General features: G+C 35.7%; 1 protein-coding gene across 1 annotated transcript in view; it reads left to right on the top strand.

The window, feature by feature from the left end:
* Ndst4 (N-deacetylase and N-sulfotransferase 4) overlaps nucleotides 1-14,481 on the top strand; it is a 271,193-nt gene that overhangs the window by 136,150 nt on the left and 120,562 nt on the right. The window lies entirely within an intron of this gene.

Below are 14,481 nucleotides of genomic sequence, written 5' to 3'. Positions count from 1 at the left end.
CTCACTTATTTTTTTTTTAATTTTAAAATTACTGCAAAAATTCAAAGGAATGATAATAGTTTGTAACAAAAAAACATATAAACTTCATGTTTCAAACTGCATAAGAAAGTAAAGGCACTCCACCAAACTGTTTGTCCTGCCTGCGGGTGCTTTAACACAGCATCAGCAGAGATGAGTTCTGAAAAATAGACACTGTAATCCAAAGCACTTAGAGTATTCTATCTAACTCTTTACTGAGACTTCGCCCCCGCTTTGCACATTAATGAAGCCATGTATCCCTTGAAAAACTGTATTGAGAAGCAGAAAGCTTGTCCACATAGAACACCCAGATGTACATCTTCACACAGTGGGTGTGAAATAGCAAGGGAATTGGGCATCCTCCGAGCACCCCGAACCCCAGTTATACACACAGATCATCCATTACCGGTTTCTTCATTTTTTAAAAAGCTGTATTTGGAAGCACAGCCTTAAGGCCAAAACAATACTTGGTAGTTTATAAAGCTGTGCCTGGCCATTGTATTAGTGGCTCGCCTCTCTTTCTATCTCAAAATACGCAGGCCTGATTCACATTTCCAATTCGGATCTTAGTGGTATAAATGGATAAAATTAAGAGAAGTTGAGATCATTCATTCAGGTATCAGAATACCTAGTTTGAACCCCGACTTCCCATCCACCGCAGCTTGATTTTGAACCAACTTTTTAGATTTCCTGTGTCTCAGTTTGCTCTGTGAAAAAAATAAGAATAGTAGAAACAACTTATCTACAAGCAATGCTTTGAGGATAGCTAAAATATTTATTTAGAAAAGTGCCTGATACAAAATAAGCTCTCAGTTTGTTTTAGAGAATTACGTCCTTTCTAAATACAGACACATGTTCAGTTACATCTTGTTTTATATAGTCAAATATATATATATATATATATATATATATATATATAATATGAATTTATAGGAGGTTGATCTTCATTTAACCTCCAGGCAATGTCTAAGAAATTCCATAGTGCTTCAGAGCATTGTAAAATGAGGTAAGTCCCTTTTTAACACTGAAATTTTCTCAGGACAGCAATCTCAAAAATGAAACTTGTTTATCACTTGATTTAAGCCTCTCCTACAACACACACTCTGAAACCTTGCTTGTAGGTTATATTTCATAATGGCTGATTTCACCTGTTTGTGTAATTTCTTTTTTAAAAGCCATGCTGAGAGCTCTGGGGAAGACTAATATGTAATTGCTTTGTAATGAAATGTTGAAAGCTATTTAGAGTCCATTCAGAGCAATTACATTTGTTTAGTCAGTGCGGCTAGAAGCTAGACTTTAGCCTGCAAACATATTTTGAAAAAAAAAAAAGATCTTATTATGTGTTGCATAGTTAAAATATTACAACTAAATGAGTTCTGTTAAACACAGGTATTGAAGTTACATTGTCCTTTTCTTTCTAGAGTTCATCTCAATAAAATTCAGGATTTGTCCAACAGTGACATTCAGAATCCCACCTGTCCTGTCAATATGATATGACAATATGTGTCCTGTCCAGAGAGGCAAGAAATATACTTCTCCCTTATTAAATCATTATCTCTTCACCTAGAGGTGACACTTTAAAACCATCAGCAGCGTGAAGATAGGCCAGGGGGGGAGGCACGATGTGAGATACTGGCAGGCTAAATATTAGTCCCAACAGTGAGGAACAAGTTCTAATAAAGTTGGCAACTTGCTTAATGTCTCCATGCCTCACTTTCCTCCTCTGAAATGATAATGGCTCCTTTTTTTCATTCTCATTCCCTACCCTACAAAGTTTTTAGATAATTAATTTGCATCAACTCATCTGCCAACCAAAAGCACTGGACCAGATAATGCCACTGATCAATTCCAGCTTTAATATTCTGGGATCATTCACATCAGTCCACAAATTTGCAGTGAACATCTTGAAGTACTTATCTCGTTGCAATTGAAGCAGTTATGGAAAGTGATTTTCAAGCTAAATGAGAATTGATATGGGTAAAAACAAAAGTGTTTAAATCTCTGATTATTGCTTTGTGTTGTTTTAATGCTATTTTGTCCTTCTTATTTTTTGGTATGACCTTGAATAACAGAGGGATTATCAGGTTTAAAAGCACAATTGTTCTCATAACAATTCCAAAAATCATTCAAATTATACAGTAATAACTCAATATTGGTATTTTTTAAATAGTTCAAAGAACCCAACCTAGTGTGGTTTTATTTATGGCAAGTCTCTGAATTCTTTCTGTTTGAAGCTCATTTGCTGTGGCAAAATGTTTAAATATCATGAAAGTAACAGAGTACAAGACCATTTCTCTACCTGTTCATCATTTGGGAAGAGGTCATATTAGTGTAAAGCATGGTCATTGCTTAATTCATACACACACATACATAGTGTGGATTTATGTGTGGGGATATGTTATGTCTATGTATATCATGCATAGGTTTGCATGTATGCAAATGCTTAATGTGTGAGCACAAATGTTAGTAGCAGAAGTCTGCCTCTACTCATGTATGCTTAATCCATGACTACACAAGCTCTATCTGTATATGTTTGAATAGAAGTCATTAATTTAGTGAAAGCACAGTCAGTGTAGGATTGCCAGCAACAATACACTCTGGTAAAGGAGTATGGAAAAATATGCTTTAATTCCTTTTCATTTAATATATCAAAGATCAGTGCTGCCATTAAGTTATGGAAGCATTTCAATTAACAGAAGCACAGCTTCAAAGATGAAGAAAACTAAAACATCATCCAACATCACAGCAGTTAGTAAAGAAGTGATCAAATGACCCCAGACTTAACTTGTATCTCTATTTCAATCACTCAACAATAGCACCTGTAGCATCAACCTGAATATAGGTAATTTTTTTATGAAAATGGTAAAAAACATTGCTTTATTTCTTTATTTATCTTATGTTTTACATACATGCCAATTAAATATTTCAAGCCAGTGAGGCTTTTTAGTCCAGTGATACTTGTAGGTCATGAAACATCCTGAATAGTTGAGGAGTTCTTGTTTTCAGTGTTGACTTCTTCAACACTGGTATAAATTTTCTTCATAGTTTAGCAAATAGTAAATATATCTTCTTGATTACTAAGAAAATGAAGATTTGTACAATAAAAGGACAAGTTTCTAAATTCTACTTGAAAGTTTTACTTGTTTGTGAAATCTGAATGACTTTTCATAATTAGACATAATATTCATGAAGTTTGCTAGCATTTAAATTGTACTTACAAAAACACAAACATGTTGAAGAACAACTAAAGCAAATCCTTACATGTCATAATAGATGCACATTCAACCAGCTGTGTCAATCAATGTCATACAAAGAGAGATAAAAGGAAATGTGACAGTGTACTTAATGACACCCTGACATGAACCAGTGTTTGCAATGCCTCCCTGTGGACTGGATTATACAGGAAACAGTATTATGCTGTATAACAAACACAAGATACGAAAAGACTGATGATTAAAACTAGTAGGATAGGAAGCTAGTGAATTTAGAAAGCTAAAGATATTTACATTAAAATTAAACTGTGAACAGTTACTGTGATTTTCAAAGTTCAAATGGATCAAATAATGTATTTTGAAGGATAAATAACTTAGCCTTTACCCTCAAAGAGTAGATTCACAGCTACAGGAATTATTATTCAAATTAAATCACAATAAAACCAGAAGCATCAAGGAAGAAAGAGAAGGAAATTGTGCATTGTGTGACAGTGGAGACGAACCTTGAAAACAGTCAGAGAAAGACAAATACTGCGTGATTTCACTTACATTAGATGTCTAAAGTAGTCAAGTTCAAAGAATCAGGAGTGAGATGGTGATTGCCAAGGGCTAGACGGTGAGGAAAATGAGGAGCTACTAATCGTGCTACATGAAGTTTCAGTCCAGCAAGAATACATTCCAGACATCTGCTATATAACATCATTCCTATAGTCAGCTATAGCATATTATGCTCTTAAAGTCTGTGAATTTTTTAAAATTCACCACAAGAAAATGATAAATATTTTGCCAGTGGTAAGAAGTCTTAAGGAATCCTGTCAACTGTATACTCACAAATAAAAATATCTATGTAAGTGACTTCAGAAATTAAATGCACTAGCTATAAATTATTGCTTCATAAGAAATTACCCAAAACTTGAATATCTAAAATGCACATTAATCATGTAGAGTCTGTCTAGGTCAGAGAGTTGAACAGGACTAGAAATGGGCCCTGCAGTTTGGGATCTCTTCAGGACTTCAATCACTGTGTTGCGGGAGGTGCAGTTATTTCCAGGTTCATCAGGACGGTGGACTTGCTGCCAAGCTCACCTGGGTATTAGCAATGTTGCGATCCTCATGGAGTCCAGGCTAAGCAGCTCATTTCCCACCAGCTCTTGCCGGGATTGGCCACGTGTGCAATCCAGAGGGCAGAACTCGGCATGGCAGTTCCCAAAGGCATCATCAGGTATAAGACTCCAAGAAATGGGATGGGAGGAAGAGACAGACAGAGACAGAGAGAGACATACATACAGACGGAGACAGAGACAGAGACAGAGAATGCAGTTCATAGCCTAGCATCAGAGTATCAGAAGTGATATCCCATCACTTTTTCAATATACTATTCATGAGAAGTCAATCTCCAGGTCTAACCCACACTGAAAGGAAGGAAAATTAAACAAGAAAGTAAATACAAGGAGGGAGAAATCTTTGGAAACCATTATGAGTAACCTATCACATGTAAATAAATAGAAATAAATTGAGAAAAACCTGTATAACAGATTTTTTATTAATCTTACAAATATTTGAATATAAATTCTAATCTTTAACCTCCAATTTAAAGACAATTATATCCTTTCTGAGCAACAATATCTTGTTCATCAAATGCTCCTTGTCAAATCCTTTGCAGATGGAAATATTTGAAGTACTGAATTTTCACTCCCTGTATCACTTCCTATTTATCTAAGTGACCATTATACAATTTTTTAGAAGCTTTACTGATACTGATATTAGCATATTATACAATGTCCCATGTAGATTGTAAAGCTCAGAAGATTTTACTGTACTCAGAGATCTACAAAGTTCATCACAATTTTAGAACACATTCATCAGCTCTAAAAGAAACTGTACTGATTCGTGGTCACCCCCTAGTACCCCAGCCTTGGAAAGTCACTATTAGACATTTTGTTGTTATAAATTTGTTTATTCTGGATGCTTAGCATAAATGACATCATCCGACAGATGAGTGACCTTGAGGCTGTCTTTTTACTTTGATGATGTTTTGAAGTTCATACATGTTATAACATCTATCAGTACCTTTCTCTGTTAGATTGCCATATATTCTACGGTATGGCTATAATATGTTCTATTTATCTGTTAATCAATTGATGGATACTGGTTTTTTCCACTTTTGGCCTTTATTTACAATGCTGCTATTAAGATTTATATACAAATTTTTGTGTGAACATCACTTTCCATTTTTCTCTAGTATCTACCAAAAGACGAGTCCCTAGATCTCACAGTAACTCTGTGTTTCATATCTTGAGGAACTGCCACTCTGTTTCCATAATGCATGCACCGTTTTTTAATTCTATCAGCAATGCATCAACTCCTCTTGTTATTACCACTTTATTATAGCCATCCTAGTGGCTGTGAATTCATTCCTTGTTTCAAGATTACTATAACTACTCTGATTGATTTAAAATTTAGGAATAGTTCATCAACTTTCACCCAATAGACAGCTGACATTTCAAGTGTTAATACTGGATCTTCAGATCAGTTTGGGAATATTGCCATGTAGATATTAAGCCTTCTGTTCCATGAATTAGTCTTTCCATTAATTTAGGATTTCTTTACTCTAAAACATAAATATTTCATAATGTTTAAAATCTATTTTACACTTTTGTGAAATATATTCTTAAGTATTTCATTTTTGATGCTGTTATGAATAGAAAACCTTTTTTAAATTCAGGGTTGAGAACTGAAAATCAGGGCCTCTTGCCTGCTAAGTATATACTCGTCTTTCATCTATACCCCCAATCTCTAGCACTGTTTCTGACTGTTATTTTTACATTGCTCATTTTGGTGAAAAGAAATTCAATTGACATACAGATAGACAGATGATGATGATGAAGATAGATAGATAGATAGATAGATAGATAGATAGATAGATAGATAGATATAGATGTTAGCGAGAGCAAGAGAAAGAAATGACAGATTTCAGAAACAAATTTTGCTGGACTCATTTTTTGAGATTTTAGGACTCTTCATGATTGTCTGTGTACAAGAATATATAACTTGCATGTAGAGGAAGTTTCACTTTTGCTTTTCAATCTGGATTATTTCAGTTCCTTTGGTTTCTCAATTTCTCTGGAGTGAAAAATCTTTCAGCACCATTGAGTGACAATGGCAAATGCAAATATTGTCTTCTTCTTCCCATTGTAAGGGGATGTACTTAGTCTTTCCCCATTCAATTTAACGTCAACTGTGAGATGGTGATCCATACTGGTAACCAAACTTTTGAAGCCTCTGCCTCTTTTTACTCAGCTGAGTATTTTTGTCATGAAAGAGCATTGTTTTTTTTTTTTTATAAGCTTTTTGGTTTCTATTTCATTGATTGTAATATTTTTCCTTTTTTCCCCTTGACATAATGTGTTACAGTAATTAACTTTCAGATGTTAAATCAACTTTGCATTCCTCGATAAGCTCACATAATTATGATTTTTTAGTATTTGGCCGAACTTGATTACTCCTACTTTCTCAAGTATTTTCCATCTACAGTGATGTGCACCATTTTGGCCAATTACAGTTTACATATATAAGGAGAGTCCCACCGAGGGTGTTCCAGCTATTTTAGTTTTCACAAGTACACACTACGATGTCCACACAACAATGAAATCTCCTACAACATACTTCTACCTGCAGCATTATTAAGCAGTGTGTGATATTCATATAGATACTGATCTATGGTTTTATTTGTTGATGCATATCTCTGTCTAGTTTTATTGTTGTCAGGGTAATGCTGATTTCAGAATTAGTTAATAATAATATCTCCTTTTCCATTTGGGGGAATAATATGTGAATGACTTGTATTAATTCATTATTACATGTTCAGCAAAATGCTCCAATAAAGCTGCTCCTGCCATGTATCTGAGAGTTCCTAAATACTAAGTTTACCAGTTTTTTTTTTTGTGATAAATCTCTTCAGATTTTTATGTTTCTACTTAAATAATTGTCATTAGTTTGTGTGTTTCTATGAATGATCCTTTTTCACCTGTCTAAATTTTTGGCATAAAGTTACCTCCAAAGGTAACTTTAATTTTATAAGATCAGTAATGTTGCTACTATTTTCATTCCTAATTTTATAATTGTGAGCCTTCTCTTACTTTTCTTCTTCGGATTATACAGAGGTTGATTAACTTTGATCATCTTTTGAAAAACTAAAAATTTTTGTTACATTTTTCTCTATAGCTTTCTGTTCACTCCTTTATTAATTTTCTATTCTAATTTTTATATTTCTTTCTTCTGGATTGTGTATTATTTAATTCCTCTTTTATCACTTCTCAAGGAAGATATTTCACTGATAGTTTTTAAATATTTCTTCAAGTATCTAGGATTGGAGATGTGTGCCACTATACCTAATTCTATTCAAATTTATACTAACATAATCTAGTAAGATATGGAAACATCACTTCTGCATAATGATGTCTCTGCTATTACCGGTATATATGTAATATCTACATACATTGCAAATGCAGCAGTGCATTGTTCTAACTAATGCATCATGTAATTTTGCATTTTAATAACCCAAATTTTAACAATTATATAGAATTTCCATTTTAACCTTACATGCCCCTTCCCTACTCTCCATTGCTTTCATAGTTTTGAGTTATCATTTGTTATTATTTCCTTGCTTCAATACAGCTTTTCTGATTCTTTTTTGCAACTACAGAACACATTACATTTCTATGCAATATGGGCTTAATAATACATTCTATAAAATGATTTATGCAAATACTTTCATAATCAATTATGTTCTATAATTACAAAATTATGTTTACCAATATCTTTTGTTTCTTCATGTAGGTTCACATTACTCTGTAAAGTATTTCTTTTTAAGCTAAAGAAGTTCCTTTATTATTTCATATAAAATATGATAATGAATTGTCTAAGTTTTGATATATTTTAGACTGTTTATTTTACCTTCAATTTTAAAAGGTAGTTTTTCTAGGTAAAGATTATTATTATTATTATTATTATTATTATTATTTGGGGGGCTACCAGAGATTGAACTTGATATAGGGGAATGAAATTCCCGACCTAGTATGCCCGCGAGTTTGTGTCCTCTAAAATAAAAGAATGAATTTTAGGAACGACGGAAGTTAAAAGTAGAATATATTTTTGAGAGAAAGGAAGCTTCTGTCTGAAGAGAGACAGAAGGGGTCCCGAGGAGGTTGCCCAGGACTCTGTCTTTTCCAGGGACTTTTATAGAGCAAAACCATGGGTTAGGGGGTGGAGGCAAGAGCCTAGGCACTCACAAGGCAGATGGGCATTAAGTTGGGACATAACTATACTTAGCCAATAAGATTAATAGTTAATAAAATTGATTACCTTAGGGCCGAATGGGAAAGCAAGTCATGTAGGAAGTGGGCATCTTAGGGCTATGACCTTTCCCCTGAGGGCGTGGGATGGTGACTCCAGGTTTCTTCAAGGTGATAGGGAACTAATTAGAATATCAGTCTTTAGGATGTGGATGCATTTGTTTGATTCTTTGTCTTGAGGCCTGTAGGAAGTAGGAAGTGTCTGTCTTCCCCACAGTTGCAAGGTATCTGCACTGGCTCCTTTGAGGACCTAGCCCTGTCTCACTGCCTATAATATTTCTAATATTTCCACTGCCTGCAACAAACTTGAGGGTTTTGGCCCAGACAGGACACTGTAGCAGGTGAAGCCTTAGAGGCAGAACCAAGGAGCTCCTACCTCCCCTGCCCCTAGGAATTTACCTGTGAGTCCATCTTCCCCACCCTCTAGGAATTTACCCATGGTGCCAAACCAAGACCAATGGGCTACCCAGGCATCCCTGATGCCCCATTAGGTTCCACCCCAAACCAAGGCTACTTACATACCCCCCACGCCACGTGTCCGCCAGAGAGAAAGCCAGACTCCAGCGGTCAGGGGGTTTTGGTTTTCTCTCTCGGTGTCCTCAGAATAAAGGATTCTTTTGTTTTATACTTCTCGTCTTTTGGATATAATCTTATCAAAACTCACAATCTTGTGTTTGGCAGACAGACGCTTATGCCATTGAGCTAAATCCCTGGCCCTAGAAGACGATTATTGATAACACTTCTTTTGTTTATTCGTGTTTTGAAGTGAGATGTTGCTTAGTCTAGGCTGACATGGAATTTTCCTTCTTCAGCTTTTCAAATCTGGGATTACAGATTTATGCCACCACTTCCAATAGGATTACTATATTCTCTAAATCATTTTGAATATAGTTTCTCCTTTCTTCCTAGATGTCTTGGTTACCTTACTCTTGTTGATGGGACAAAATACTCTTGTAGCCCACAAACAAGCCCCCCAGAACCTCCAGCTTGGTGTCCAAAAATGGGGCAAGACATGTTTTTAAAAAAGCAGTGCTGATTTATTTTATCCTGGGCCCAGCAAAACAGTGCAGTTGGAATTTGCAAAAGCTGTGTGTCTCCCTCAAAACTTTCCAGACTTTTTGTAGAAAGCATGATTTACAAAGTAAGGGGTTGTGGGCGTGGAGCAGGAAATCTGCCAAGGAATGAGGAAGAACTTTGCTTCCCTTTGCAGAGTACAGAGAAGTCTAGCAGGAATTAACAATCCTTTGTCAACTTATTTTAGCACTCAATTTTAGATAACATCTGTCATTTGCAGAGGGCAGCAATGGTAAACATATCAGAGGAGAGCATTGATCAGCATATCAATTAGGTCTCCCAGTCTTCTGGGAATGGTGCATACAGAACAGTATGACAATGTTACAGGTACTTCCATCATATAACTTAGGCATAACACAAACATAATGAAGCTCTTTTTGCTAGTGTACAACAAATACCTGACACCCAAATTAAAGAGGGAAACCTTTTATTTACTTTACAGTTTGTGGAGGCTTCTGCCCATAGTCAGCTGGCTCCAAGACAGGGTGGCATCACACAGGGGAACAGTTAATGGCAGCACAAGTCAGCAAAGCAAGAAGAGCACAAACAGGACAGAAGAGCAAACCTCTTTTCCTCCCTTATATTGTCTGCAGGCTGCCCACCCCTTTGGTAGCTGTAGCACTCACCATCTCCCTGTCCTCCTCTTGCACAGAATGAGGATGTTCACAAAGTAAGGACCCTGGCCCCCTGCTCGGTCACTTAGTTAACTTCTAAACTTCTCAAATTGACACAACATATCAACCATTACACTGGCCTCCATGGTCTGGGAAGAAAATTTACATTTTAATCTTCTGTGTTTTCCTTCACTGTGATTAGTTGAATTTCCCCTGCTACTTTCAAGGTTTTCTGATTACCTTTGGCTTTCAACATTTTTATAATGATATATTTGGTTTTCTTTGTGTTTATTTTATTTAATGTTTATTGGGCTTTTAGAATGTACAGATAAATGAATTTTTTTCAAATTTAGGAAATTTGAAGTCATTATTTCTTCAAAAACCATTGGATACCTTTTTCTCATTCCACTCTTTCTGATGTCCCTATTCTTTTAAGATTGTCCTCAAATTTTTAGTTATTGTCTTTTTTTCATAATCAAATTCTTTTTTCTCTGTTCTTTGGATTTCACAATATCTAATAATGTATCTCCAAGTTTACTGAGTCTTCTTTTTGCCATTCAAATCTCATACTGAGTCCTCTAATAATTTTCTTTTCATCTCAATTGTTGTACTTTTCAACTACATAATGCTTACTAAGTTCTTTTCATAGTTTTAATCTTTCATTAATATTCTCCATCTGATGAAATATTGGTGTATCTTTACGTGTGGTTTTCACTGGTTATTTCAATGCATTTGAAACCTTTTCTATGTTGAGTGCTTGCTCTCTTCGAAAGCAATTTCTATTGCTTGCTTCATGTTCTATTGGTCTCACTGTCCTGTTTCTTTTTATATCTTGTGATTTTTTTGGAAACTGAACATGTTAGATCATATTTATAGCACTCTTGATACCAATTTGCTCTTCTTATCTGCAGAGCACACTGTTTGATTCATTTATCTCTGTTTCATGGTCTGTCTGGACAATACAAAGCAGGACATTTTGGCTCCTGTGTGCAGCTCTTTAGAGGGAGCACAAACACTTAAGGAAAACTGCAGTGGTAGCAGGGTTCCTAGGGTGTCTTTCTGACACCCTGTCTGCTACTGGTGTAAAGTTGATCACCTGTGAACCTCCACTAGATACTGGCTGCTTGACCTCTTGTTTAGACAGTGCCTTAGCGTGCAGATCGCTGCTCATTGTGATCCTCTTTGCAAAGGTACTCCCAGTGATCAACCTCTGAGAATCTCTCTTATCAGAGAAGTGCTCCTCCTCACTGTCCTCTTTTCTGTTTACAATTAGCCTTTAATTAACTGTAATTAAGCAACAGCAGCCACCTGCTTAATTGGTGCCCATCACAATCTCCATGGTCTTTGGACTTCTCAATAGATTGAACTTCTCCACACTCTTGTCTCCAAAATTGTCAATTTTCCAGTGAGGAATTTGGAGCTCTCTCTTCTTAGGAGCTACTTCTCCATCTGGACCCAGTCTCTACTCCAGAGCTACCAGGGTTGTCTACAATGGCCAGCTTCTGTTAAAGTCAACCTAGATGTATGGGATGGGTCTTAGAATGGGACTGTAGTTTCTGATCTTCTTAATTTGCCTCAGAATATGGAATCACCACTGTAGAATTGGTATGTAGCAAAGGAATCTGATAGCTCTGTATTCTTAGCCTGCTATTCCTGGATTACAGCTGTTGGTATGTGAAAAGAGAATGTAAGGAAGAAAGCTGTGAACCTCCCAGTGGCCATTGATTAGGAAGAGCTTTTGTACTCAGAGCTATGGGGATGAGAACTGCAAGCTGCCACTGCAAGCAGAAACTGTCACCATAGCCTGGAGTTAAGCAGACAGGAGCCCTTGTGATCTTGGCTGTACCTCCCTGGGGTAAGGACTCCACCACTGTAAACAAGGAAAGGAGTGAATCATGGTTCAACCATTATCTTTTAAAATACATTTTGGCAGATTTTTGTGTTGAATTTTTTTTTTATTTGTTAAATGTCCTTGTTCATTTTACAGAGATTTAATAGTTGCTTAAACATAATTTTTATGAATTATAGATGTTTCACAGGGAGGTATGTAGAACTCCACACACTATCATTCCAGAAGTCTGAATTCTATCACTGTGGGGGGTGGGATTGAATTCAGGGCTTTTGTATGAGACAAGTTTCACTGAATTGTTTAAGCTGCTCAGGCTGCAGCTGAACTTGCAATCCTCCTACCTCAGCCTCTCAGTGTGCTGTATTACAGATGCGCTTCACCACAGCCAGAGTCTATCATCTTAGCCTGAGCTAATTTATGACAATAGTTTCCTCGATGATTCCATGCTTGTCTTCCTGAGTCCACGCTCAACATGGAAACTCTGGTGTTTGGGTTAACATGCAACACAGGTTTTGTGACATTTTGTCTAAAGACCTCCATGTTACTTGAAGTTAGATCACAAGGCCCTAGCAATTGTCACCTTGTTTTGAGGCTGTAAGTGTCCATTCACTATTTTAAACAACTGATTCTTGAAACTCTTCAAGAGTCTTCTTCAAGTTTTAGCCCTTGATGGCTACCATCAATCTTCATTGCTGTAATTTGCTGTGCTGCTTCTCCTGATATAGTGATCCTGGCTTTGAGTTCCAGGGTTCCCCTATTTTTCTTACAAATTATTACTGACCTACCTCCATTCAGGTTCTGCAGCTTTGGAATTTGAATAGAATTTCTTTCCTTCACATTCCCCACACCATTTCTGTATCTTAAAGAAAATATTAGACAATCCAGGATTAAATAATATCTTTTAAACATATCATCTTGTATCCTTTCACAAGTTAACCTTTCTAGTGCTAAAAAAAATGTTGAAAAGGTATAATTTTTGCCTCTTTTCTTTTTTTTTTTTATAAAATATATTGCATGTTGTTGTCTTAGAAGTAGTTGTTCAGGTTATAAGATCCAGGAATAAAAAAAAAGATCAAACAGTCAAACAATGATAGCACAAACTAGTTCTTTTTGATGAACTAACATAGAATTAGTAGAATAGTTGTTTATGTTGCACACATATACATACATACAGTTATATCTACATACACACAAACTTTTCCAGTCTTCCATTTCTCCTTTCCCCATCCCAGTTGTTCTTTCCTTTAGAGCACTTTCTTTCCCTTTCATAATTGCAATATGTACTGTACATTTTGGATCTTATTACTTTTCCAGATTTTTATTATTATTATTTAAGTTTATTGGTACAATTTAGATATACACAATAATTGGGGCTCGGGAATTAGCTCAGTGGCATAAGCGCCTGCCTTGTAAGCGCGCAGTCATGAGTTCGATCCTTGGTACCAATAAAAAAAATAGATATACACAATAATTACATTCACTCGGTTTCTCTTTTATCCCCATTTCCCTTCCCTCCCTTCCACGCCTTTCCCTCTTTATTTATAAATCTTTGTTTCTATTTATTCTTATTTTTTTTCTTTTCCTTTCCTTTCCCACCCACCTCTCTCTAGTTTCTCTTCCCTTTTAAACAACTTCTTCTTAGTTTGCCATATCTAATATACTTTTTAAAATTTTTTCATTCCAGAAATTGAACTCATAATCTTAAGTTTGCAGGCAGGGACAATGTCATTGAGCAATGTCCTGGCCCTCTAATATACAGTTTGGTTCTTATTTATACTTTGAGTTTCTCACACCAGAACAACAATGTGATATTTATACATGTGTGTCAAATTTATTTCACTTAGGAGTATGGTCTCAAGGTCCATCTGTTTAACCATAGAGGTCTCAAGTTTATTCTTCTTTGTGGCTGAGTAGTACTTTATTGTATAAAAAAACCCATTTAAAAAAAATTCATTCATCAGTCAGTGGGCATTTGGGTTGTTTTCAAGGTTTAGCAATTATAAACTGCACTGCTATAAACATGGATCCGCACATATCTCTGTGGTCTTATGTTTTTAATTCTTTTGGGAAGGTACAAAGAAGAGGAATAGCTGGGTTAAATGGGATCTCTAGTCCTATTTTCTCTCTTTTCTAAGCAAAAGTAATTACTTTTCTTCTTATCTCATCTTTTACTTCCTTTTTCTTTGGTCCCAAAAGTTGAAAAAAATTTCATTTTCGATGAATCTTTTGTTAGATATCATTACTGTGACAAAAAAAATTTTAAGATGGAAATGATTTCGGTTCCTGGTTTCAGAAGACGCCACACTTGATCACCTACTCTTGCCTCCAAAGCTGCTGGAAGGCAGAAATGTCAGAACGTA

The sequence above is a fragment of the Cavia porcellus genome, unplaced genomic scaffold (assembly GCF_034190915.1).
Source record: "Cavia porcellus strain 051 isolate PalLab524CR breed Dunkin Hartley unplaced genomic scaffold, mCavPor4.1 scaffold_14, whole genome shotgun sequence".
Lineage (NCBI taxonomy): Eukaryota > Metazoa > Chordata > Mammalia > Rodentia > Caviidae > Cavia > Cavia porcellus.
The sequence above is the reverse complement of the archived record's forward strand: the minus strand, read 5'-3'. Positions and strand labels throughout refer to the sequence as shown.